General features: G+C 49.6%; 1 protein-coding gene across 1 annotated transcript in view; it reads right to left on the bottom strand.

The window, feature by feature from the left end:
* Positions 1–20,142: 20,142 nt before the first annotated feature.
* The window catches only part of LOC132541282 (uncharacterized), a 28,714-nt gene continuing 22,956 nt past the window's right edge, over positions 20,143–25,900 (bottom strand). The window contains exon 2 of the transcript XR_009552431.1: positions 20,143–20,189. The gene's annotated coding sequence lies outside the window, so the exon portion shown is untranslated. The remainder of the gene's footprint in view (positions 20,190–25,900) is intronic.

Raw genomic sequence — 25,900 nt, forward strand, 5'->3', positions numbered from 1 at the left:
TTCAGATCCTGGTACATGGTGATGGATCTAATTTGGTGGGAGAGTCCCCCTGCAGATGGGAGTCAGGCTTGCACGCTGGTCCTTGCACATGGTAACATCTCTGTCCTGTCAAGTGCACCACTAACAGGCCCCATGGTCACATTGCTTTTGGAACTTTGTGACTCTTATACATAGAGGAGGAGGAACCAAGGCCAAGTTGTTCACACGTAGGTCTAGGGTTTCTCAGACTGTTCAGATAGAGAGAGCAGCTTAGCTCGCATGGTCTAAGTTCCTTCTATATTATTAGTGATTTAATAATGATTTAAAAGATTGTAAGATCACAGCGGTACAATTCCACACAGTTCCCACCACCAGAGCTCCCTGTCCCATCCCCTCCATGGGAAGCTTCCCTGTTCTTTATCCCCCTGGGAGCATGGACCCGAATCCTTTATGGGGAGCAGAAGGTGGGAGTTCTGGCTTCTGTCATTGCTTCTCCACTGGACATGGGTGTTGGCAGGTGGATCCACACCCCCAGCCTGTGTCTGTCTGTCCCTAGTGGGGCAGGGATCTGGGGAGGGGAGGCTCCAGGACACACGGGTGAGGGCATCTGCCCAGGGAGGTCAGGTTGGCGTCATGGCAGCATCTGCAACTTGGTGGCAGAGTATTGGAGCTGGAAGGTTAGCATCCCAGGCCTGGTGTCTCTGGACACAGTCTGAAATGAAACATGGCTTGGTGTCCCTGTTGGTACTGGTTTGGCTGAGGTGTTCCTTCTCTGTTTTAACCATCTGTGAGCTACCCGAGTTCACAAAGCCACCCGCCTTTGTTCTTCGGTAGACTTTGCTTTCAGAGCTTGGCCTGTTGGCCGCACTCTCTCTACGCACAGCTCAGCCTCTGTGTACACAGAGGTCGCCATCCCCTCCCTGTGCTCTCCTCCCTGGCTGGGAGTTGGTGATTCAAGACTTTCCTTGGGACAATGAAAAGGAAAGATCTCAATGATAGAAACTATACGTCAGCCACCCCATCTGAATTACACACAAGCCAACATCTCAACGATAGAAACCATACGTCAACCACCCCATCTGAATTACACACAAGCCAACATCTCAACTATAGAAACTATACGTCAGCCACCCCATCTGAATTACACACAAGCCAACACACTAACCAATATCAGCTACTAGAACTAAGCGCTGGGCAGCATAGCACCATGCTTTTTCCTGTGCATGATTAAGTCTGCCCTCAGTATCTGCATCCGGAAGCCAAGCACAGCCTTGAACTTCTCTAAACACCTCTCTGCCTGTGTAGGCTCTGTCATCCCTGAAAACATCTTGGAAGTCCGGGACATCTTCCCTTGTTCTCTGGATGACAGTGTCCCCACCAGCCGCAGCAGCCCCTTCTGTGCCCTTACCCTCTTCAACATTGTCTCAACTCCAGGGCCTGCTTGCAACCACATTTCACACAGCTATTTTCTTTTTCTTTTTTAAATTTTTTATTATCTATTTATTGGATAGAGACTGTCATAAATCAGGAGGGTAGGGGGAGGTAGAGAAGGAGAAAGAAAGAGAGACACCTTCAGCCCGGCTTCAACACTTGCAAAGCTTTCCCTCTGCAGGTGGGGACCAGGGGCTCAAGCCTGGGTCCTTGTGCACTGTAACATGTGCGCTCAACCAGGTGCATCACCACCCGGCCCCTTATTTTCTTTATTAGGTTAAAACAGAAGGTTATCTTCAGGTTGGAAGGATCTAGGAAATCTATTTTAGGGATATTCCAAGGGGAATATCCCATGATTTGACTAATTTTTGCCTTAGCCCAACAGCTAACTTGCAGGTTCTCATGATTTGACTAATTTTTGCCAAGGGGACCCATGATTTGACTAATTTTTGCCTTAGCCCAACAGCTAACTTGCAGGTTCTCACCCATATGTTCCTGATCACTAAACAATTTGTCCTGCTTTATATATGATGCTCTTCAGCCACCAAGTTGCAGATGCTGCCATGATGCCAACCTGACTTCCCTGGGCAGACGCCCTCACCCATGTGTCCTGGAGCCTCCCCTCTCCAGAGCCCTGCCCCACTAGGGACAGACAGACACAGGCTGGGGGTGTGGATCCACCTGCCAACATCCATGTCCAGTGGAGAAGCAACGACAGAAGCCAGAACTCCCACCTTCTGCTCCCCGTAAAGAATTTGGGTCCCTGCTCCCAGGGGGATAAAGAACAGGGAAGCTTCCACTGGAGGGGCTGGGACAGGAACTCTGGTGGTGGGAACTGTGTGGAATTGTACCCCTCTATATATACTATGGTCTTGTACATCATTATTAAATCAATAAGAAATTAAAAACAAAACCAACAAACAAAAACAGAAGGTTGGACTCCAAGGTCTGACCAATCCAAGGCTCTTGAATTTGCAGAACAGACTCCCCTTCCTCACCTGCTCCCCCCAGTTGATAGAGGGTGTGTGCAGAGACCCTCCCATCCACTCTGACTGTAGCTAGTGGTCTCCAAGGACTCACCCAGGACAAGTGACTCTGCAGAGCGCAGCGATCCCATTTTGTAAAAAGGTGAGACTGTTTTGAGCACACCTTGCACGTGCTAAGGAAAGCTGCCGTCTGGCGCACCAATTATCAGTCATCGAGCGGCCAGCCCCAGACAGCTTTCCTCACGCTAAAAAAGCTGAAGTAAGCAGTGACTTTCCTCAACGTATTGATTTCATCGCAACCAACACAAACCAACTGAATGAAATGATTATTTCCGATTTTCTTTTTTTTAAATTTAATTTAATTTTATTTATTTATTCCCTTTTGTTGCCCTTGTTGTTTTATTGTTGTAATTATTATTATTGTTGTTGTTGTTGTTGGATAGGACAGAGAGAAATGGAGAGAGGGAGGGGAAGACAGAGAGGAGGAGAGAAAGATAGACACCTGCAGACCTGCTTCACCACCTGTGAAGCGACTCCCCTGCAGGTGGGGAGCCGGGGTTAGAACCGGGATCTTTATGCCAGTCCTTGTGCTTTGCGCCATCTGCGCTTAGCCCACTGCACTACAGCCTGACTCCCTATTTCCGATTTTCAAACTCACACTTGAATATATCCCAATGGTATAGTTCCTGACTAGGACACATGAAGCCCCCAGTTCAATCCCTGACATTGCTTGTACCAGAGTGGCTCTGGCCTCTCCCTCCTCTCTCTCTCTCTCTCTCTCTCTCCCCTCCTCCTCCTCCTCCTCCTCCTCACTCTCTTACATGTGAAACATGGCTCTGTGTAGAATGCCAAGACTAAACCTTTATCTTTGGCCCTGGTGACAGTAGGAAGTTTGGGGACAGGATGCCCAAAGAGGAGTATTAAGCCAACTTGTTTAGGTCTGGTTAAGTGTGAATTTAAATTTTCAAAATGTATTTATTTACTATTTATTTTTATGCTTTCAGATCTGTTTTAGTTTTTCCAGGAGAAGTAAGAGTTCTGCTGGTCTGAGAGTGGTGAAGCAGGGCTGCAGGCATCTCTGTGTCTCTTCCTTTCTCAGGTTCTCTCTGTCTCTATCTAATAATAAATAATAAAAATTAAATTAAAAGTTAAAAAATAAAAGATTCTGTGCTTTCCTCTTGACTGGGTTTTTATTTGGGGTGGGGCTCACTGGGGCTAGAGGCAGATGAAACGGAATGTGGAGCGACAGAGATTCAGGAAAACACAGTGTCTAGCTGAGAGAGGGCAAAGGATCCTGTTGTTATAGCAACACTGAGCCAAGGCGGGTAGTTGAGGAGGACCAGATGGAACTGGGGGTGCAAACAGAATGAGCACCCTGCCAGCAGCAGAAGAGACCAGAGTGTCTGCAGAGAGCTGTGAACTAGAGGCCTTGACTTCCTCTGTCTGCATCACAAAGCTTCCACACACTAATAACAGCTTTAAGTGTGGGTTAGAGGAAGAGATCCTTCAGAATCCCAGTTCTAATAAGGCCCATAGCTGAACACCGCCATCCCCGTCGTTGGCAACTACACACACACACAGGCAACTACAGGCAAACACACAGGAAACTACACACACGTACACAGGCAACTACACGCACACAGGCAACTACACACGCACAGGAAACTACACACACAGGAAACTAAACACACGCACACAGGCAACTACACACACACAGGCAACTACACACACGCACAGGCAACTACACACACAGGAAACTACACACACAGGCAACTACACACACACAGGCAAATTACACACACACAGGAAACTACACACACACAGGAAACTACACATACACACAGGCAACTACACACACACAGGCAACTACACACACACAGGAAACTACACACGCACAGGAAACTACACACACACACAGGCAACTACACACACACAGGAAACTACACACACACAAGAAAACACACACAGGAAACTACACACACAGGCAACTACACACACAGGCAACTACACACACACAGGCAACTACACACACACGGGCAACTACAAACACACACAGAAAACTACACACACACAGGAAACTACACACACACACACAGGCAACTACACACACAGGAAACTACACACATACACAGGCAACTACACTCACACAGGCAACTACACATACACACAGGCAACTACACACACACACAGGCAACTACACACACACACACAGGCAACTACACACACGCACAGGGAACTAAACACACACAGGCAACTACACACACACAGGAAACTACATGCGCACATATACAGGCAACTACACTCACAAGGCAACTACACTCACAAGGCAACTACACGCATACACACAGGCAACTACACACACACACACCCAGGCAACTACACACACACAGGCAACTACACACACACACAGGCAACTACACACACACACAGGCAACTACACACACACACACAGGCAACCACACACACACGTCCATATGTCTTGCCCTTGCTCTTCCCATGCCACTACACATTGTGACTTTCTCCTTCACTGTTGAGTATTTAATTTCTGAATCAGTAAAATCCACCCATCTTTCATGCTGAAAGCTGAGAACCCCTGTGTCACTGTCAGTGGGCTGCTCAGTTTTATTCTCCTGCTCTTCTTTTTCCCTTTCTTCTGCTCATCTTCTCATTCTCCTGTTCATCTTCCCAGTCTCCTGCTCATCTTCTCATTCTCCTGCTCATCTTCTCATTCTCCTATTTGCTGTGCAGATGTCCCCTCGGGCTAGTGCCAGTTCCCACGAGAGTTGGGATGTTCTTGGAGTGCCTTTCCCAACCAATCCTGTCCGGCTCGTCACTCCCAGTTTTTGCCCTACAAAGCCCTTCTCCTTCTGCCCCTCGCTCTCTTGCTGGCCTTTCACTTTGGTGACTAGATGCAGGGAAGGTTGATGTGCGAGGCAGCCATTTTGGCTAGCTCCACGTGGCCCAAACCACTGCACTCTCACCCAACTCTGAGGTGCTCACGTGAATAAAGAATTGTGTTCCCTCTCTGCTCCAGATCTCCTCTCTCTCTCTCCTCTGCTTCGCAGCATGACACCTGCTCATCTTCTCAGTCTCCTGCTCATCTTCTCAGTCTCCTGCTCATCTTCTCAGTCTCCTGCTCATCTTCTCAGTCTCCTGCTCATCTTCTCAGTCTCCTGCTCATCTTCTCACTCTCCTGCTCATCTTCTCAGTTTCCTGTTCATCTTCTCATTCTCCTGCTCATCTTCCCATTATCCTGTTCATCTTCTCATTCTCCTGCTCATCTTCCCATTATCCTGTTCATCTTCTCATTCTCCTGCTCATCTTCTCATTCTCCTGCTCATCTTCTCACTCTCCTGCTCATCTTCTCACTCTCCTGCTCATCTTCTCACTCTCCTGCTCATCTTCTCACTCTCCTGCTCATCTTCTCACTCTCCTGCTCATCTTCTCATTCTCCTGCTCATCTTCCCATTATCCTGTTCATCTTCTCATTCTCCTGCTCATCTTCTCATTCTCCTGCTCATCTTCTCACTCTCCTGCTCATCTTCTCACTCTCCTGCTCATCTTCTCACTCTCCTGCTCATCTTCTCACTCTCCTGCTCATCTTCTCACTCTCCTGCTCATCTTCTCACTCTCCTGCTCATCTTCTCACTCTCCTGTTCATCTTCTCACTCTCCTGTTCATCTTCTCATTCTCCTGCTCATCTTCTCATTCTCCTGCTCATCTTCTCACTCTCCTGCTCATCTTCTCATTCTCCTGTTCATCTTCTCAGTCTCCTGTTCTTGATGGAGAAAGGCAGAGAGAGTTTTGCTAAAAAGCAGAGAGAAAGTGAGGTGAAAACAAGAGACTGGATTGATACTGCTGCCAGCAACTGGGAGAGATTGAAGCAGTGTAAGAAAACAAGAGCAGGGGCCAGGCAGTGGTGCACCTGGGTGAGTGCCAATCTGACAGTGTTTAAGAACCCATGTTCAAGGCCCTGGTCCCCACCTTCAGAGGTGGTGAAGCAGGGCTACAGGTACCTATCTTCTCTCTCTCCCTCTGCCTTCTCAATTTCTCTCTGTCTCTATCAAATAAATAATAATAATAATAAACAGCTGTTAAAAAAAAAGGAAAGGAAAGGAAATAAGATCCCCTCTGAGACCAGCCCTGACAACATGCCAGCTCAGCTCTGACCAGAAAACTGCTCATTCTGTCCTCAGAACTCCATTCTGGAAAGGAATGTATTTTGCTGCTATGAAATGTCAAATCTGTGTTGATTTGTTCCAGAAAACTAGGGAAATGATATCACAGCCACCAAGTAATATTCCTGCAACAATAAAAGATATCTCTTCCCAGTTGCCTGAGACATCAACCCCATCACATACACATGTACCTGCCTCTACCTGAGACCTTTACTCTCTTTATTCCTCAGTCTCATCTTGTCACAATAAGCACCATCACTCTTATTTTAATTTCACACCTGGAAATTCAAGAATCTCTCTTAATAAAAAAAAAAAGTATTTATTATTTGTAACTAATTGGTTTTCCAGATGTTAATTAGGTTACATTGTTGTAGTTCTCTGAAAATAATTTAATTTGGGATTAGTCACATTACGTTTACTAATTAATTTGGAGAAAATGTGCCTTTTGAAAGTACTGCATGCTTCCGACCCTATTATCTTATTAAATCTGTTACAGCCAACAGTAACTTAGCAACTTTTCAGATTTTCTCTGTAGAGTTCTCATAGGAATCTTAACTTGATTTTGTTTTCTCCTCTGCTTGCTCTCCCTCCCTGCCCTTCTCCTTAGTTCCTCCTCCTCCTCCTCCTCCTCTTACTGCTTATATAATACTTTTGAGTGGTGGTGTGACATGTGATTTCTTTTTGGCAGCTAATTTCAATCTCTAACTTTGTTTTGTTATTTGCTTGGGCTAATACTGAAAATCATTTTTAGTTGCTAGCAGATGCCGTGTGGGTGGCTTGGCAAGCACTGGTGTGCGTGAGCAGAGGACAGCGATGGCTTCACATTCGCGCAGACAAGACATCCTGATTCGCTTACTTGCAGCCTGGGTACAATAAGATCTGAAGACTTTGGTTTTTCCAGCAGAGTTATTTCTGGGACCCTATGCCCATATTTAACTCTCCACTCCCAGAAAACTCTTTTCCTTCCTACCTTCCTTGATTTTGTCCTTCCTTTCTCCCTTTCATTTCTTCTTTGTTTCTTTATTTTTTTTATTCCTTTACGGGGGGCGGGGGTGTTAATGGTTTACAGTGGACAGTAAAATACAGCATTTTGTACATGCGTCACATTTCCCAGTTTCCCACATAACAATTCAACCCCCACTAGGTCCTCCTCTGCCATCCTGTTCCAGGACCTGAGCCCTCCCCCCAGCCCAGAGTCTTTGCCTTTGGTGCAGGACACCAGCTCCAGTCCACGTTCTGCTGTGTGTTTTCTCTTCTGATCTTGCTTTACTATTTCTGTCCATGAGTAACATCATCCCAGATTCATCCTTTTCTTTCTGACTGAGCTCAATTAACGTGATTTCTTTAAGCTCCATCCAAGATGAGGTGAAGAAGGTGAATTCACCATTTTTTACAGCTGAGTAGTATTCCATTGTGTGTCTAGACCACAACTTGCTCAGCCACTCATCTGCTCTTGGGCACCTGGGTTGCTTCCAGGTTTAGGCTATTACAAATTGTGCTGCTGTTAAAAATATTTTTGGATGGGTGTGTTGGGTTCCTTAGGATCTATCCCCAGGAGACGAATTGCAGGATCATAGGGCAGGTCCATTTCTAGCCTTCTGAGAGTCTCCAGACTGCTCTCCACAGAGGTCGGGCCCATTGACATCCCCACCAGCAGGGCAGGTGTCCCCACAGTCTCTCCAGCATTTGCTGCTGTTACCTTTTCTGATGTGTGGCATTCTCACAGCCATGAAGTGGGGTGTCAGTGTGGTCTTTATTCCAGCAAACTCTTTCTTTTCTAGACAGAAGGTGAGAAGGAGAGAGAGGAAAGAGAGCCACTACCGCACCGCTCCACCACATGAAGCTTCCCAATGGCTCCCATGTGGTGACCAGAGTCTCCAGCCAGGCGCTTCAGACTTTTAAGGACAGAAAACTGTAGATCCAAGTACCACATTCGCCCTCCTACACGGTTTGTCTTCTTGCGTTCTAATCAGTTGCTTTGCGTCATTCCTTTGCGGTAGATCTAGAAACAAGCCTGCCTCAGAGCCTCTACACCTTTCATTTGCCCAAATTCACGACTTCGCAGACCCCAGCCTAGCAGAAGGAACAACCTGGGAGCAGCAGAGTTTGCCTCCTCTGCGAGTCTGCTGAGTGGGTTTCTCTTTACATCTTGCAAATAAAGGCAATTGCAAGAAAGAATTTGCTGAGGACTCACTACACAAAAATGACAGAGTTGGGGCCGGGCGGTGGCGCACCTGGTTGAGCGCACATGTTACAGCGCACAAGGACTCAGGTTCAAGCCCCTGGTCCCCACCTGCAGGGGGAACGTTTTGTGAGTGGTGAAGCAGGGCTGCGGGTGTCTCCTGCCTCTCTATCTCTCCCTTCCCTCTTGATTTCTGGCCGTCTCTATCCAATAAATAAAATTTTAAAAAAAAAGAGAGTTGAGGAAGATATGGTTCTATTTTACCAGTTAGGAAAATGGGCTGAGAGAAAGAGGTGAGTGTCTACTTCAGTTCCTTGGCTAAGCAAAGAGGAGATTGTGGCCAGGAGGGCTGGCAGGATAGCTGTCCGCCTTGGGAACACAGTGATACAGCCGTTTGAAGGGCAGTGGGTTGAGCTCCATGCCAGCTATTATGGGACATTGATTAATGGTGCTGATATTGATGACTATGGCATTTTATTAACGTGAAAGGGTAATGTGTACACACACACACACACACACACACACACACACACAAAGATATTATCTTCTTTGCTGGGTAGATTTTCTTATTTAACTATTTAACACCTGTTCCAGTGATAGGGAGGGGAGGCCTGAGGGGCTGGGTGGTGATGCACCTGGTTAAGTGCTCACATTACAGTGCTCAGGGACTTGGGTTCAAGTCCCTGATCCCCACCTGCAGGGGGAAAGCTTTGCAAGTGGTGAAGCAGGGCTGCAGGAGTCTCTCTGTCTCTCTCCCCTTCTACCTCCCTCTCCCCTCTCAATTTTTGGCTATCTCTATGCAATATTAAATAAACAAATAAATAAATGAATGTAATAAAAATTAAAAAATGAAATAAAGAAACACAGGTGCATCACCAGAGATATTTTTCTCCTTCTCTGCATTTCAATCTCTGGTTGCAATTCTGGCTCCGAGACTCATATAACCCCGTTTGGCCACCACCACCCTGCCCTACTGGAAATTCAGGGCATGCTCCCAACATTTCTGTGCACAAAATTAAAAGTCAACTTCCTATCCTCACACAGTGCACACGTGAGATAACGCTGACCCCATCAAGATGAAAAGGAGAAACTTGCTGGCTGGGCTGCCCCGAGGGATCATTCACAGAGATGCAGAAAGGTGGCGAGACACGGTGTGAAGGCAGGTGGCAGTGCCACAGGGAGCGGCTGTTCCCACGGGGTGGGGGGTGCTGTCCTGTGGTAAGAAAACGAGCGTCTGTCTTTATTTGAGTGATCTAGTAATGGTTGACAGTGCCGGAAGGTCAGCAGAACATAGTCCCTCACGGGACTCACCAGCACAGTTCTGTGCCCTCCCACCCCACTCCAGGGATAACCAGCAGCGTTTCCACAGTCTCACAGACAGTTTGTTTACCTCTTGTCTTTTTTAAGTTCATTTGTGTCCACTCTTTATATTACGCATAGAACAAAACCGGTGAGTAGCTGTCTCTCAGAGAAAAGCGGGTCATTTGGTAACAGGTTCTTGAGCTGAAAAGCAGGACAAAGCCCCTCGGCTCACCTCTCCTTTCTTCACTAGATCATTTTAATTGCAAACCTAGGAGGTGGGAGGTAACACCATGGATCCCCAGGAATAGACTAGAGTTGAAAGGACTCTAGTGAAAATTTTAAGAAGGAGTAGAAGAAAAGAAAGAGAGAATGGAAATTGAGTCCAGGCCTTTTATATAGAGGGTTCCACTGAGCTATGTCATGGACCCATTTTTTTCTTGTTGTTTAGTAAGAGGAGAGGGGATACAGACACCACAGGGCTGCCCGCCTTCTCTGGAGTTCTCCTGGTGCCAAAGAGAAAAAGTTCTTTAAAAGAAAAAGAAATTCTTTCAAATTATCTTTATTTATTTGTTGGTTGGAGACAGCCAGAAGTCGAGCGGGGAGGGGATGATAGAGAGGGAGAGAGACAGAGAGACACATCTGTAGCCCTGCTTCGCCACTCGCAAAGCTTTCCCCTTGCAGGTGGGAACTGGGGGCTTGAGCCCAGGTCCCTGCGTATTGTAACATGTGCGCTTAACCAGGTATGCCACCACCTGGCCCCAGAGAAATTGTTTTTAAGAACTAACATCTCTTTCTTTTTTTTTTCTAAGTTTGTATTTATAAAATGGAAACAATGACAAAACCATAGGATAAGAGGGGTACAACTCCTCACAATTCCCACCACCAGAACTCTGTATCCCATCCCCTCCCCTGACAGCTTTCCTATTCTTTATCCCTCTGGGAGCATGGACCCAGGGTCACTGTGGGATGCAGAAGGTGGAAGGTCTGGCTTCTGTCATTGCTTCCCCGCTGAACATGGGTGTTGACAGGTGGATCCATACTCCCACCTGCCTCTCTCTTTCCCTAGTGGGGCAGGGCTCTGGGGAAGCGGAGCTCCAGGACACATTGGTGGGGCTGTCTGTCCAGGGAAGTCTGGTCAGCATCATGCTGGCATCTGGAACCTGGTGGAGGGCTCTTCATTAGTCTGCTCAGAATCTGGTATGTGCTTGTCCCCCCTCTGCAGCTGGCTCCAGCCTACATGTGATCTGTGCTTCTCTCCTGACCTGCACTGTGTCCTCTGACAAACACTGGCCTGCAAATCCTGCCCTCACAAAGCTACCAGCTCTCACGCCAGCCGCCGCTTTGCAGAAGTCAGGAGTTGTAGTCAGGCCGCCATCCTGGCTCCACCCCCCAGGAGCTAACAATTCTGAAATGATGGTACTTGCCTGGCCTGGTACTTAGCACTTTAGATGCCAGACTTTACTGCAGAGTACTCAGTTCTCTGAGGCAGATTTTACCACTACCCCATCTTGTGCTTGAGAAGACAGACTCTGAGGCCAGGGGACTTGCTGAGGACTGGGAGACAAAGGCGTGTTGGGCAGAAGGTCCAGCCTTTGCAAATTCAGAGTGGTCTGTGCAAACACACAGCCAGGGGACAGGCTGTGGGACCAGTGTTTGCCCCTGTCCCGTGGTTCTGCGCAGAGAGCGGAAACCCAGCAGGTTTCGGAGGATGGCCACCTGCCTGGCATCTCCTGCTGGAAGTCATCAGGAAACACAGAAAATCAAAGAACTTAGTGGTACAGGGGAGAGAAGACTTTTCTTTTCCACGAGTGGAACACAATAACAATGTTTCCTATCCCTGTAGTTCTGTCCACCCACAAGTTGAATGTTTCCTGAAACTCTTGGAAACTCCTGTATGTCTTCACTCTTTCAAATCACCTCAGTGCCTTTCGGCAATGTGTAATCTAATCAAAGCATCGTTTCCCAGCACCATCATTAGGTTACTTCTTTTATGTTTGTTTTCCCATGAAGAGATTGCACGTGTCTTGCTGTGCACAGGGGGACATGCAGAGGAAGGGCTCTGATGATCCAGCCCATACCTTCCATATCGAAGTCACCCTTTGGCCATCAGCAGGCAGGAAAATCCCAAATTTCCGAGGAAGAGATTATCTACACTCACAGATACTTATCAAGGGAGCTGAAATGCTTGCTTCTCACAGGTAGTAATGCCAACACTTGGGGGAGATTCATGCTGGCAGGCTTACCCGCTGGCAAACTCAATAAATGCCACCGCAGGGGAGATGGTGGGACAGGCAGAACAGCTTCCTAAACTGTGACTTCCTCACTGACTGGAAAAGCGGTGATTTGGGGAGAACTTGTCCACCCCTTTCTTCCCATTTCCTTTGTCTTTCTCACCATCCCCATTCAGAACGACTTTGCAGTCAATCCACACGCATGGACCACAGTCCCTCTCCCCACAGGAGAGCCCCTGTACCAAGCAGCTGGCCCAGGCTCACCCGTTTCGGTTCATGTCTCAGTCAGAATATGCTATCTGACGTGAGTGCTCCTGAAAGCGCCCTTAGTGACGGGAGAAACGGCGTGACCTTGCGAACACAGGTGCCTAGAATCTGCTTCTTCAGCACAGACAAGCAGACGGGGGAGGACATAGCTTCCTGAAAGGCTTAAGCCAAGCCGGTGCTGGCTCTCCTCTGACCTGGAAACCAGAACAGCCATGATCTGGTCTGACAAGACTGCGGTAATAACTCAGGAACTGCAGCTACATATCCAGGGCTACGGGAACGTCTCCCCTCTGCACCACTGTTAAACCGGCGACTTCTAGTGCCCATTGTCCAGTTCAACCTTTGTTCCCAAATAGTTCTTCTTAGTTGTTTTTAATTATTTATTTGACAGAAACAGAGAGAAACTGAGCAGGAAGGCAGGAGATAGAGAGGGAGAGAGAGAGACACCTGCAGCCCTACTTCCCCACTCGTACTTTCCCACTTTTTTGTGGGAAAGCTTCCCACAAGCTTTCCCCCTGCAGGTGGGGACCAGGGGCTTGAACCCAGGTCCTTGTGCACTGTAGTGTGTGCGCTTAACCAGGTGCGCCAATGCCTAGCCCCTCCCAGATAGGTCTTAATCAAGATCAGTAGGATCAGCTTCAGAATCCTGAAGATCCTCATGTAGACTGTGACAGAGGAGGTTTATGAAAAGTATTACCCTATAGCTATCTTTGGCAACGACTATTGTAAAAAAATTTTTTTTAAAAAACTGCTTCTTTTGACACTTTGCTCCAACCATTTTGAAAAATTGGATTCCTGGTAACAGAAAAGCACCAGGAAAGCAGAAGTCGGGCTGGGGGCTGGGCAGTGGTACTTCCCAGCTGAGCACACATCACATCGCCATAGCAGGGACCCAGCTCGGAGCCCGGCTCCCCGCCCGCAGGGTAGGCATTTGACCAGTGGTAAAGCAGGCCTGCGGTTATCTTTACTTCTACTTTCTTTTAAAAAATATTTTATTTACTTATTTTTAATGATATGGAGACACAGATAGAACTAGACACAGAGACCTCCAGAGCCCTGCTCAGCTCTGCCTTATGGTGATGCTGGGAACTGAACCTGGGACTTTAGAGCCTCAGGCAGGAGAGTCTTTTGTACAACCATTATGATACCTCCCCAGCCCAGTATCTACCTTTCTTTCTCCCACTCTATCTTCCTCTCCCCTCTCAGTTTCTCTCTGTCCTGTCAAACAAACAGAAAGGGGGAAAAGTGGAAGCAGTGGATGGGCAACGCAGGCACTGAGCCCCAGGGATCACCCTGGTGGCAATGAAGGAAAAGAGAAAAAGAAGGAAGAAGGAGAAGAAATAAGAAGACACTGGTGACTGGCTGAAAGAGGAGGAGTTAATCTCACAAGTGAGGGATGTAACTAATGGACTCCCGCCCCTCCAGGTCAGTGGCTGCTTATCATTTCAGATTGATACTGTGTGTACTGAATAAAGACGAAGCTCAGAGTCCCTGATGCCACAGCCTAGAGAGACACCTGCACCGCCTTTTTGCTCCCCTCAAGAAAGTCCTAATATGTGGTCCGGGAGGTGGATAAAGCACTGGACTCTCAAGCATGAGGTCCTGAGTTCAATCCCCAGCAGCACATGGACCAGAGTGATATCTGGTTCTTTCCCTTTCCTATCTTTCTCATGAATAAATAAATAAATCCTTTAAAAATAAAAGTCCTAAGACTTAATGGGCAGTCGACATGTCTCTGGGGAATAAATGCCGTCCAACGTCAGCAGAGACGTGAAGCTGCTTACTCTCTCTGCAAAAGCCAGGGAATCAGTGGTCTTTCATGTGTTTAAGAAACAGGAGGAAATTTTTCTCTGAATCATAAGAAACGTTTGCCAATAACATTTAACATAATCTGATATGGAAGGAAAACCATGTTCTGGTTGCCAGCTATTTTATCTAGGACATTTTATTAAAATTTTATGATTTCCTTGAGAGATTAATAGTATTTCTGCTTTATCTATGAAGAAATTAAAAACTGCAATAGGCCACGTGCTCTGACCCAGCTCACGGTGGCGTGATGGTGGGCCGGGTATGAAGCCAGCTCTGGGTGACTCAGCACCTAGGGATCTGGAGCACGACAGCTTCTACAGGCTGATGGAATGAGAAGGGAGAAAGGTTCTTGCACAACAAGCTCACCACAAAACTTGTATTATGTAGCCAGGACAGCGGAGTCAATACTTAGCTCCGTTCAAACACAGAAACACTGGAGACAAGGTGACACTGCCATGAGCGATTCTATGTGGTGCCAGCACCAATCCCCACAGGGCCTTCCCCACCAGGCCTTCCCCACAGGACCTTCCCACAGGACCTTCCCCACAGGACATTCCCCACACAGGACCTTCCCCACCAGGCCTTCCCCACAGGACCTTCCCCACAGGACCTTCCCCACAGGACATTCCCCACACAGGACCTTCCCCACCAGGCCTTCCCCACCAGGCCATCCCCACAGGACATTCCCCACACAGAACCTTCCACACCAGGCCTTCCCCACAGGACCTTCCCCACCAGGCCTTCCCCACAGGACCTTCCCCACAGGGCCTTCCCCACAGGACCTTCCCACAGGACCTTCCCCACAGGACATTCCCCACACAGGACCTTCCCCACCAGACCTTCCCCACAGGACCTTCCCCACAGGGCCTTCCCCACAGGGCCTTCCCCACCAGGCCTTCCCCACAGGACCTTCCCCACAGGACCTTCCCCACCAGGCCTTCCCCACCAGGCCATCCCCACAGGACCTTCCCCACCAGGCCTTCCCCACAGGACCTTCCCCACCAGGCCTTCCCCATAGGACATTCCCCACACAGGACCTTCCCCACAGGACCTTCCCCACAGGACCTTCCCCACCAGGCCTTCCCCACAGGACCTTCCCCACAGGGCCTTCCCCACAGGACCTTCCCCACCAGGCCTTCCCCACAGGACCTTCCCACAGGACCTTCCCCACAGGACATTCCCCACACAGGACCTTCCCCACCAGGCCTTCCCTACCAGACCTTCCCCACAGGACCTTCCCCACCAGACCTTCCCCACAGGGCCTTCCCACAGGACCTTCCCCACATAGGACCTTCCCCACCAGGCCTTCCCTACCAGACCTTCCCCACAGGACCTTCCCCACCAGGCCTTCCCCACACAGGACCTTCCCACAGGACCTTCCCCACAGGGCCTTCCCCACAGGACCTTCCCCACAGGACCTTCCCCACAGGACATTCCCCACACAGGACCTTCCCCACAGGACCTTCCCACAGGACCTTCCCCACAGGACCTTCCCACAGGACCTTCCCCACAGGACATTCCCCACACAGGACCTTCCCCACCAGGCCTTCCCCACAGGACCTTCCCCACAGGACCTTCCCCACAGGACCTTCCCCACAGGGCCTTCCCCACAAAGGACCTTCCCCACAGGACCTTCCCCACAGGGCCTTCCCCACACAGGACCTTCCCCACACAGGACCTTCCCCACAGGACCTTCCCCACAGGGCCTTCCCCACACAGGACCTTCCCCACAGGACCTTCCCCACAGGGCCTTCCCCACAGGGCCTTCCCCACCAGGCCTTCCCCACACAGGACCTTCCCCACAGGACCTTCCCCACAGGACATTCCCCACACAGGACCTTCCCACAGGACCTTCCCCACAGGACATTCCCCACACAGGACCTTCCCACAGGACCTTCCCCACAGGGCCTTCCCCACAGGACCTTCCCCACAGGGCCTTCCCCACAGGACCTTCCCACAGGACATTCCCCACACAGGACCTTCCCCACCAGGCCTTCCCCACAGGACCTTCCCCACCAGGCCTTCCCCACAGGACCTTCCCCACAGGGCCTTCCCCACAGGACCTTCCCACAGGACCTTCCCCACAGGACATTCCCCACACAGGACCTTCCCCACCAGACCTTCCCCACAGGACCTTCCCCACAGGGCCTTCCCCACAGGGCCTTCCCCACCAGGCCTTCCCCACAGGACCTTCCCCACAGGACCTTCCCCACCAGGCCTTCCCCACCAGGCCATCCCCACAGGACCTTCCCCACCAGGCCTTCCCCACAGGACCTTCCCCACCAGGCCTTCCCCATAGGACATTCCCCACACAGGACCTTCCCCACAGGACCTTCCCCACAGGACCTTCCCCACCAGGCCTTCCCCACAGGACCTTCCCCACCAGGCCATCCCCACAGGACCTTCCCCACCAGGCCTTCCCCACAGGACCTTCCCCACAGGGCCTTCCCCACAGGACCTTCCCACAGGACCTTCCCCATAGGACATTCCCCACACAGGACCTTCCCCACCAGGCCTTCCCCACAGGACCTTCCCCACCAGGCCTTCCCCACAGGACCTTCCCCACAGGACCTTCCCACAGGACCTTCCCCATAGGACATTCCCCACACAGGACCTTCCCCACCAGGCCTTCCCCACAGGACCTTCCCCACCAGGCCTTCCCCACAGGACCTTCCCCACAGGGCCTTCCCCACAGGGCCTTCCCCACAGGGCCTTCCCCACCAGGCCTTCCCCACAGGACCTTCCCCACAGGACCTTCCCCACCAGGCCTTCCCCACCAGGCCATCCCCACAGGACCTTCCCCACCAGGCCTTCCCCACAGGACCTTCCCCACCAGGCCTTCCCCATAGGACATTCCCCACACAGGACCTTCCCCACAGGACCTTCCCCACCAGGCCTTCCCCACAGGACCTTCCCCACCAGGCCTTCCCCACCAGGCCTTCCCCACCAGGCCATCCCCACAGGACCTTCCCCACCAGGCCTTCCCCACAGGACCTTCCCACAGGACCTTCCCCATAGGACATTCCCCACACAGGACCTTCCCCACAGGACCTTCCCCACCAGGCCTTCCCCACAGGACCTTCCCCACAGGACCTTCCCCACAGGACCTTCCCCATCAGGCCTTCCCCACAGGACCTTCCCCACAGGACCTTCCCCACAGGACCTTCCCCACCAGGCCTTCCCCACAGGACCTTCTCTTCCCTGTTCCTGCATCTTCAACAGAGGGACACACTTCCCTGCGATCCGGTGAGGACAGCAGCCTTTGGAAACCTGAAAAGAAGGTGACGGTGGTAGCCAGTCCCTAATTCAGTTCTTATAAAGAAGGTCTGATCCATGTCAGAGCAAGTGCTGATGAGATGTGGACTATTTACGATAACATGAGATCAATAAATAGCTTGATGAGTGGGCAGTTAGACGGAAGATTTAGTACTAACAGTATTTTCCTGTTTCTTTATCACTGAAGTCCATTAAAGAATGAGCTGCTGTTCTTAAGGATTTGTTTCATCATGTTGTTTGTGGGGAAATGGTTTCCTTGATGTTCCTACACCATTTAATAGAATTCACATATTGATTGTTACATATAACTAACCACAAGGCCCCTTTTTATCTTTTCATGTTGTTATAGGCCACAAATTATGCCTGTAATTCACTGAAAGACAGATCATCTATCATTTTGGATTGGCTAATATCAACAACAGTACTGTTGGACATTGTATGTTTAATGCAAGTCTTGTATTAAAACCTTTAATGTACTTTGGACAGAGGTCGGGGCCAGCTGGTAGCTCGCCTGGCGGACGGACACACACACAAGTACACGGACACACACACAAATACACAGGAACCAGGGTCTCAGCACCTGCAAGGAAAAAGCTTCCTGAGTGGTGGGTGGAACAGGGCTACAGGTGTCTCTCTGTCTCTCTCTCTCCTCTATCTCTCTATTCCCTCTCAGTTCTTCTCTCTCTACAATAAGTAAATAAAAACATTACAAAAATGAGAGGTAAGAAGCTGCTATTTTAAAAAATAGTGATCGTGAGAAATTATCACTTTATTATTTAAGCAAAGATATTCCAGCAAGAACACAGTTTCTATGAACTTCTCTGCATTTATAAAATTCCCCGGTCATTTGATCTAATCCGACTAGCTTTTGGGCATTAGGCAGACGAAACCTCAAGCCCCCGTCGTGTTAGAATGAACAGTGAAGAAGCACCCAGTCTCTGTGCGATGCCCGAGTGCCGTCCGCATAGTTTGATTGTGAGCAGTAAGCACTGACGGGTGTAAAATGCAAGCGAAACCTAACAGTCAGCTGCTGCTGCTGTCCTTGCTTCCCGCTTACTATTATGAAACATTGTACCTGAGGGAGAGGATTATTCACAAGCTTGCTGTCACAGGTGTGACTTCTTATGTCTTTTTTTTTTAATATTTATTTATTTTCCCTTTTGTTGCTCTCGTTTTTTATTGTTGTAGTTATTATTGATGTTGTCATTGTTGGATAGGACAGAGAGAAATGGAGAGAGGAGGGGAAGACAGAGAGGGGGAGAGAAAGACAGACACCTGCAGACCTGCTTCACCGCCTGTGAAGCGACTCCCCTGCAGGTGGGGAGCCGGGGGCTCGAACTGGGATCCTGATGCCGGTCCTTGCACTTCGCTCCACATGCTTTTAACCCGCTGTGCTACACCCTGACTCCCAGATGTGATTTCTTTTTTTTTTTTTCTTCTCTTTTTTAATTTCTTCATTAGGGGATTAGTTGTTTATAGTTGACAGTCAAATACATGTTTGTACATGCGTAACATTTCCACATAACAATACAACCCCACCAGGTCCTCCTCTGCCATCATGTACTGGTGTGATTTCTTATCTCCCATGACATGTATCAGCACCGTGACCAGCCCCAAGTTATCACCTTCCTTCACCACAGGACCAGGGTCCTCACTCTCCTTTCAACACCCTCCCCCACCTCTCCCCTCCTAGAGCCTGGAAGCTACTGAGATAGCCAGAGCTGAGTAAGGTTTCCCGCCAGCTACACTTTCCCTATCTTTGTTACTACTAGTTGTTTGTTTGTTTGTTTTTCCCCAGGATTATCTCTCTGGCTTGGTGCCTGTAAGATGAATTCACCTCCCCCGATGGCCATTTCTTTTTTTCTTTTTTTTTTTTTTTAAATTTTTTTAATATTTTATTTTTATTTATTTATTCCCTTTTGTTGCCCTTGTTGTTTTATTGTTGTAGTTATTGTTGTTGTTGTCGTCATTGTTGGCTAGGACAGAGAGAAATGGAGAGAGGAGGGGAAGACAGAGAGGAGGAGAGAAAGGTAGACACCTGCAGACCTGCTTCACCGCCTATGAAGCGACTCCCCTGCATGTGGGGAGCCGGGGTTCGAACCGGGATCCTTATGCCGGTCCTTATGCTTTGCGCCACCTGCACTTAACCCGCTGTGCTACAGCCCGACTCCCCCCCCCCCCCCCGGTGGCCATTTCTATAGTAGAGACAGATATAAGTTGAGAGGGAGAGGGAGAGGTGGGGAGAGAAAGACTGACCCGGTAGCCTGGTCCACCTTGGGCAGCATCTTCCTCAAGGTGGGGATCCGGCCTTGGGCTTGCCCAGCGCGGCTGCACATGCAGCGTGGGTGCCCTGTGGGAGAATGTCGTCACCATTTCTGATGCTGCCATTATCATTCCTTATTGATCTGGTGCTTGGCTCTTTGGGCGACCCCTCAGGACATGACAGAGCTGCTGCTCTGGAAGTGACCGGAGTCCAGAACGCCACGCAGGAAAGTGTAAGTCCTACAACTCATTCCATTCCGTTCTCAAGTTGCCAGTCTCTGGAAAACTAAGAGAAAATAGGCTGATCATCAATAAATATGCCTTGGGTGTTGATTTTTCTTGTAAACCTACATTCCTAAAGGAACCAACTTTAAACACTTCCAAACAGAGGATTTGTGAATCATAAACAGGAATAAGTCACTTGCCTTGAAGGCAAAGACTCTTGATGTGGTTACTGCCTGCCAGGGGCTGTCCATAAGGTCATTCCTTCCTCTTTACGTTGTTGTTCAACACAGAAACATGAGTTATGAAGGCACAGCCGCCCCAGTCCCGATGGCTGAAAGGTGGAAGGAAGCATGACCCCACGGCGTGCCGTCTCCGCCCCGGCCGGGAGCACGCTTCCTCTTTGAGTTCTCTAGAGGCCGTCTAATCTGAATACCCTGGGAACTTCCGCTCCCACTCTTTTCAGACCTCACGGGCAGCTATACTTTAGTGGCACTGGTAGTCGGCCCCATAAAATTCAATCAGATTTTCTCTTCTAGGAAGTTGGAATTGGGACATAGAAATTGGGTCAATTAACCATGGCAAGAAGAAAACGGTGGAAGATCATAGAATTTCAGGGCATGTGACAGGCACACAGGTATATATGGTGACCAAAACTAGCTGCAAGATGAGAGGGAGAGAGGGGAGACAGAGGGGAGAGAGAGCTTACAGGGAATGTGACAGGCACACAGGTATATATGGTGACCAAAACTACCTGCAAGGTGAGAGGGAGAGAGGGAGACAGAGGGGAGAGAGAGAGCTTACAGGGCATGTGACAGGCACACAGGTATATATGGTGACCAAAACTAGCTGCAAGGTGAGAGGGAGGGAGGGGAGACAGAGGGGAGAGAGAGCTTACAGGGCATGTGACAGGCACACAGGTATATATGGTGACCAAAACTACCTGCAAGGTGAGAGGGAGAGAGGGAGACAGAGGGGAGAGAGAGAGCTTACAGGGAATGTGACAGGCACACAGGTATATATGGTGACCAAAACTACCTGCAAGGTGAGAGGGAGAGAGGGAGACAGAGGGGAGAGAGAGAGCTTACAGGGCATGTGACAGGCACACAGGTATATATGGTGACCAAAACTAGCTGCAAGGTGAGAGGGAGAGAGGGAGACAGAGGGGAGAGAGAGAGCTTACAGGGCATGTGACAGGCACACAGGTATATATGGTGACCAAAACTACCTGCAAGGTGAGAGGGAGAGAGGGAGACAGAGGGGAGAGAGAGAGCTTACAGGGAATGTGACAGGCACACAGGTATATATGGTGACCAAAACTACCTGCAAGATGAGAGGGAGAGAGGGGAGAGAGAGGGAGGGAGGGGAGAGAGAGAGAGAGAGATTACAAAGACACGGGAAAACAAATAGGTGAGGGCCTTCAGGAGAAAGAAAATCACCCCTAGGGACACAAGGAGGACACAGAAGGGAAGGAAGAGTGAAAAGGGTGACTGGAGGCAAGTGGTGGCACCATAGCAAAGACACCGCATAGAATGGGTCCCAGTGGAAACAGCGTCTCTGATGGGGAGACTCAGCTCTGTCTCCAGAGGTTGTCGTGCTCCCCCAGGGGAGCGGGGCTCCAGCCCAGCCTGCTGACCCCACACCGCTCCACTGCAGTAGGAGGGAGTCAGTGCTTCTGCGTGGGTGCCGCTTCTCAGATACAGACCACCTTGCCTCACTGCACGCACACACACTCACACACACTCACACATACACTCACACTCACACACATACACACTCACACACATGCACACTCACACACATGCACACTCTCACACACACACACTCACACACCCTCTCACACACACTTTCACACATACTCACACACACTCACACACACATGCACACTCTCACACATGCACTCACACACACTCACACACACACTTTCACACACACTCACACATGCTCACACACACACTCACACACACATGCACACTCTCACACATGCACTCACACACACTCACACACACACTTTCACACACACTCACACATGCTCACACACACACTCACACATACACTCACACATGCACACACACTCACAACACACTCACACACACACTCACACACACACTCTCTCACACACACAAACTCTCACACATGCACACACACACTCACACACACATGCACACTCTCACACACACACTCACACACACTGTCACACACACTTTCACACATAATCACACAAACTCACACACACACACACTCACACACACTCTCACACACTCTCACACACTCACACACACTCACACATACACTCTCACACACACACTCACACACGCACACACACTCACACACACACTTACACACACGCACACTCTCACACACTCACAAACTCACACACACTCACACACTCACACATGCACACACACACACACGCACACTCTCACACATACTCACAGACGCACACACACACATGCACACTCTCACACACACATGCACACACATGCACACGCACGCGCATGCGCATGCACACACACACACGACTCTCCCACTGGAAAGCCAGCAGGGATGCTCAGAGCATGGGTCTTGCTACAGGAAGAAATGCAGTTTGTCATGGAAACTGGTGTTTCCACAGAGACAGATTATAGGGAGAGGTGAGCCTCCGTACACACTCCCAGCAAGAGAAAGCTTTTAAGCTTTTGTTCCCACCTACGAAGACCCTCAGGTAAGCTGCCACGTTCTTTTCTTTCTTATTGATTTAATATTGATTTATAAAATTATATAACACATTGGTGGGGTTGTATGTCCAGGGAGGTCTGGTTGGCATCATGCTGGCATCTGGAACCTGATGGTTGGAAAGAGAGTTAACATACAAAGCCAAACAACCTGTTGTCTAATCATGGACCTAAAGGCTGGAGTAGTGCAGATGAAGTGTTGGGGGGGCTCCATTCTGTAGATAGCTAGTAGGCATATTTTAGTTATATTTCAAAGGGCCTGTAGCTATACTAGTTTTTTTTTTCCTCTGAGCCTGAAATCTGATATGCAGGTGGTTCCCCAGAGCCCTGCCCCACTAGGGAAAGAGAGAGGCAGACTGGGAGTATGGACCAAGCAGTCAAAGCCCATGTTCAGCGGGGAAGCAATGACAGAAGCCAGACCTTCCACCTTCTGCATCCCACAATGACCCTGGGTCCATGCTCCCAGAGGGATAGAGAATAGGAAAGCTGTCAGGGGAGGGGATGGGATACGGAGTTCTGGTGGTGGGAACTGTGTGGAATTGTGCCGCTCTTATCCTATGGTTTTGTTAATCTCTCCTTTTTTAAATAAAAAATTTTTAATTATATAACAGAGGTATAATTCCACATCTTTCCCACCACCAGAGCCCTGTGTCCCCCCCCCCCCCCGTTCCCTCCATTGGAAACTGCAGCAGTTCTCCCAAGGTCACAGACTTGGGTTGACTATTATTCCTACTGTTATGGGGGCAAGGGGGCGATGTTTACTTCCCCAACATTTAAAAAGTTCATCACACATTATCTCAACAAAGAACTGAGGAGAGAGCATGAGTTTCAGGGATTTTAAATTTTATTCAGGAAAAACTGATAGCATTCACAAGTTAGAACATGGGGGGGGTGGGGAGAGGCAAAGGGAAAAGAGAAGGAAACAGAGTTGATACTCACCTGATGATCTAGACCGAAGGGAGAGTGAAAGCGCACAGGCCTAGCTTTTAACACCCAGGCGCTGCCTCCACCTTTCCGAGCCTCCCCTGTCCCCACTCCCACTTCCTGGGCGCTGCTCCAGGTGCCTGCTGCCCTCAGCGCAGTAGCTATCTGTCTACATCCGTATACTTGCCCATTTTCTCTACCGTTCTGCCTTTTCTTCCTTTCTAAATCACATCTACTACTTCTGAGTGTGTTTCCTTTTTTTCCTTCTTTTTCTTCTTCTCTCTCCGGGTCCTGATGGGACTGGAGTTCAGAGCCCTCTGATCATCTTCCCCTAACATTTATCCCTCTGGGAGTCTGGGCCAAAATTCTCTACGGGGTGCAGAAGGTGCGAGGTCTGGCTTCTGGAACTGCTTCTCAGCTGCACATGGGCATGCTGCCCTGCTCTTTATGCCAGAGTGTCACAGACTAGGCAGTCTAATGACAAGCAGGACTGCACTGACTTCCATTTCCACTAGAGCTCCTTCCTATAGTGCCAATAACTGGACTGTGCTTGAGTATCGGTCATTTTACAGCAAGTCACTTAATGTCCTCGGCCGGGAGCAGGAGTGCTGGGTGAAGTGAGTGACCTGCTCCTAAGTCCCCAAGTAGGTCAGAACCAGCCTCTGAATTCTTTTGTGCACAGGCGTATACACCGATTGGCTAAAACTAATAAACATTCACCAAGTACAAAATAGAGCGACATGGGTGTTGGCTCAAGCTTAGGGCGCCATTAAGACTTCCCTTTCCTCTCCTTGGCAGCATCACCTTGGGAAAGTTATTTGGCTCTCGAGCCTTGGTTTCCGCACCTGTAGATTGAGGGTGATAACCATCGCTTCCTGGGATTACTGTGGGGTTATATTAGGTCCTGTGTGAAGCATGTTTGGCGTAAGTCCTTCTGCTTAGTCCACACTCGCCGAGAAGCACCTACCGTCGCTAGTGTTGTTATTAGGAAACTAAGGTCCTCCTAACGCAGAGGAGACTCACCGTGTGGCAGTTCTGGGACAGACTCAGAACAACCCACAAGAGAAGTCACTGGAAAGGGTGGGCTGGAAAGTGGAGCCAGTGATTGGCCTGCAGATTTATCTGCACAAGAGAAACTGAGCAAGTGAAGACTGGATCCTGGGCACCCCAGCTGCTGGCTGAGCTCACACTGCTCGAGCCAGTGCCCTCCAGGCCGTGTGGTTAGCTGTTGACAAGGAAGAGAATTCTTTGTCCTTATAAGACTCACATGCCTATGCGGTTCACTTTAAGTATTTTTCTCTTTGTGGATGGCATGCTAGAACCCAATCGTTGGAGCCAAGATTCTTCCCCTGTCTGACTGCAGCCTGGGAAGAAGGAAGACTCATGGCCTGCAGTCTTGTGAAGGAGATTTTTAGACGGTTGTCACTTACGGCGGTTCAGCTAATGAACTCACACAGCTGGGCACAGCAAAGCCAGAGGCATGAGCTGCTGAGAACAGCCCCTCTTTGGCCTTGCGGGGCCATCCTCCTGCACCCCTCTCTGGTTTCCCACACACAGTGTTTGTTCCTCTGGGCCACGCTACTCAAGAGGCTGGGAACAAAAAGAGATTGGGTCTTCCAAGGTCACCAAACTTATCTCTTTCCCTCGCTATACAAACAACTTATGTGAAGGCCACCCAGCTTTCGGCAATTAAAGAGGCTTGCAGGAAAGGGTATGGCCAAGGCCGTTTCATATTCTGCCAAGTTGAGGCTCAAGTCGCCACTGTGGGAGAACTCCCTCTGTGTCTGCTAACTAAACAGACTGTCTGTGCGGGGACAGGGGGCACCTCTGTGGGAGAACTCCCTCTGTGTCTGCTAACTAAGCAGACTGTCTGTGCGGGGACAGGGGGCACCTCTGTGGGAGAACTCCCTCTGTGTCTGCTAACTAAGCAGACTGTGCTGGGACAGGGGGCTCATGGGAGCAGCAGCTCCAAGTCCCTGTTCTTGCCTCCGGACCACCTTCTGAGCTCAGAGCGCCAAGTCTCCTCGTAACTACAAACTCAAAGTGCTTTCAAGTCCACTTGCCTATCTCCCAAGAGCAGGCTTCCACAGAGAGGGAAGTCTTAGTGGGAACCTAAGCTTGTGCCAATGTCTGTGCT

The sequence above is a fragment of the Erinaceus europaeus genome, chromosome 11 (assembly GCF_950295315.1).
Source record: "Erinaceus europaeus chromosome 11, mEriEur2.1, whole genome shotgun sequence".
NCBI classification, from domain to species: Eukaryota; Metazoa; Chordata; class Mammalia; order Eulipotyphla; family Erinaceidae; genus Erinaceus; species Erinaceus europaeus.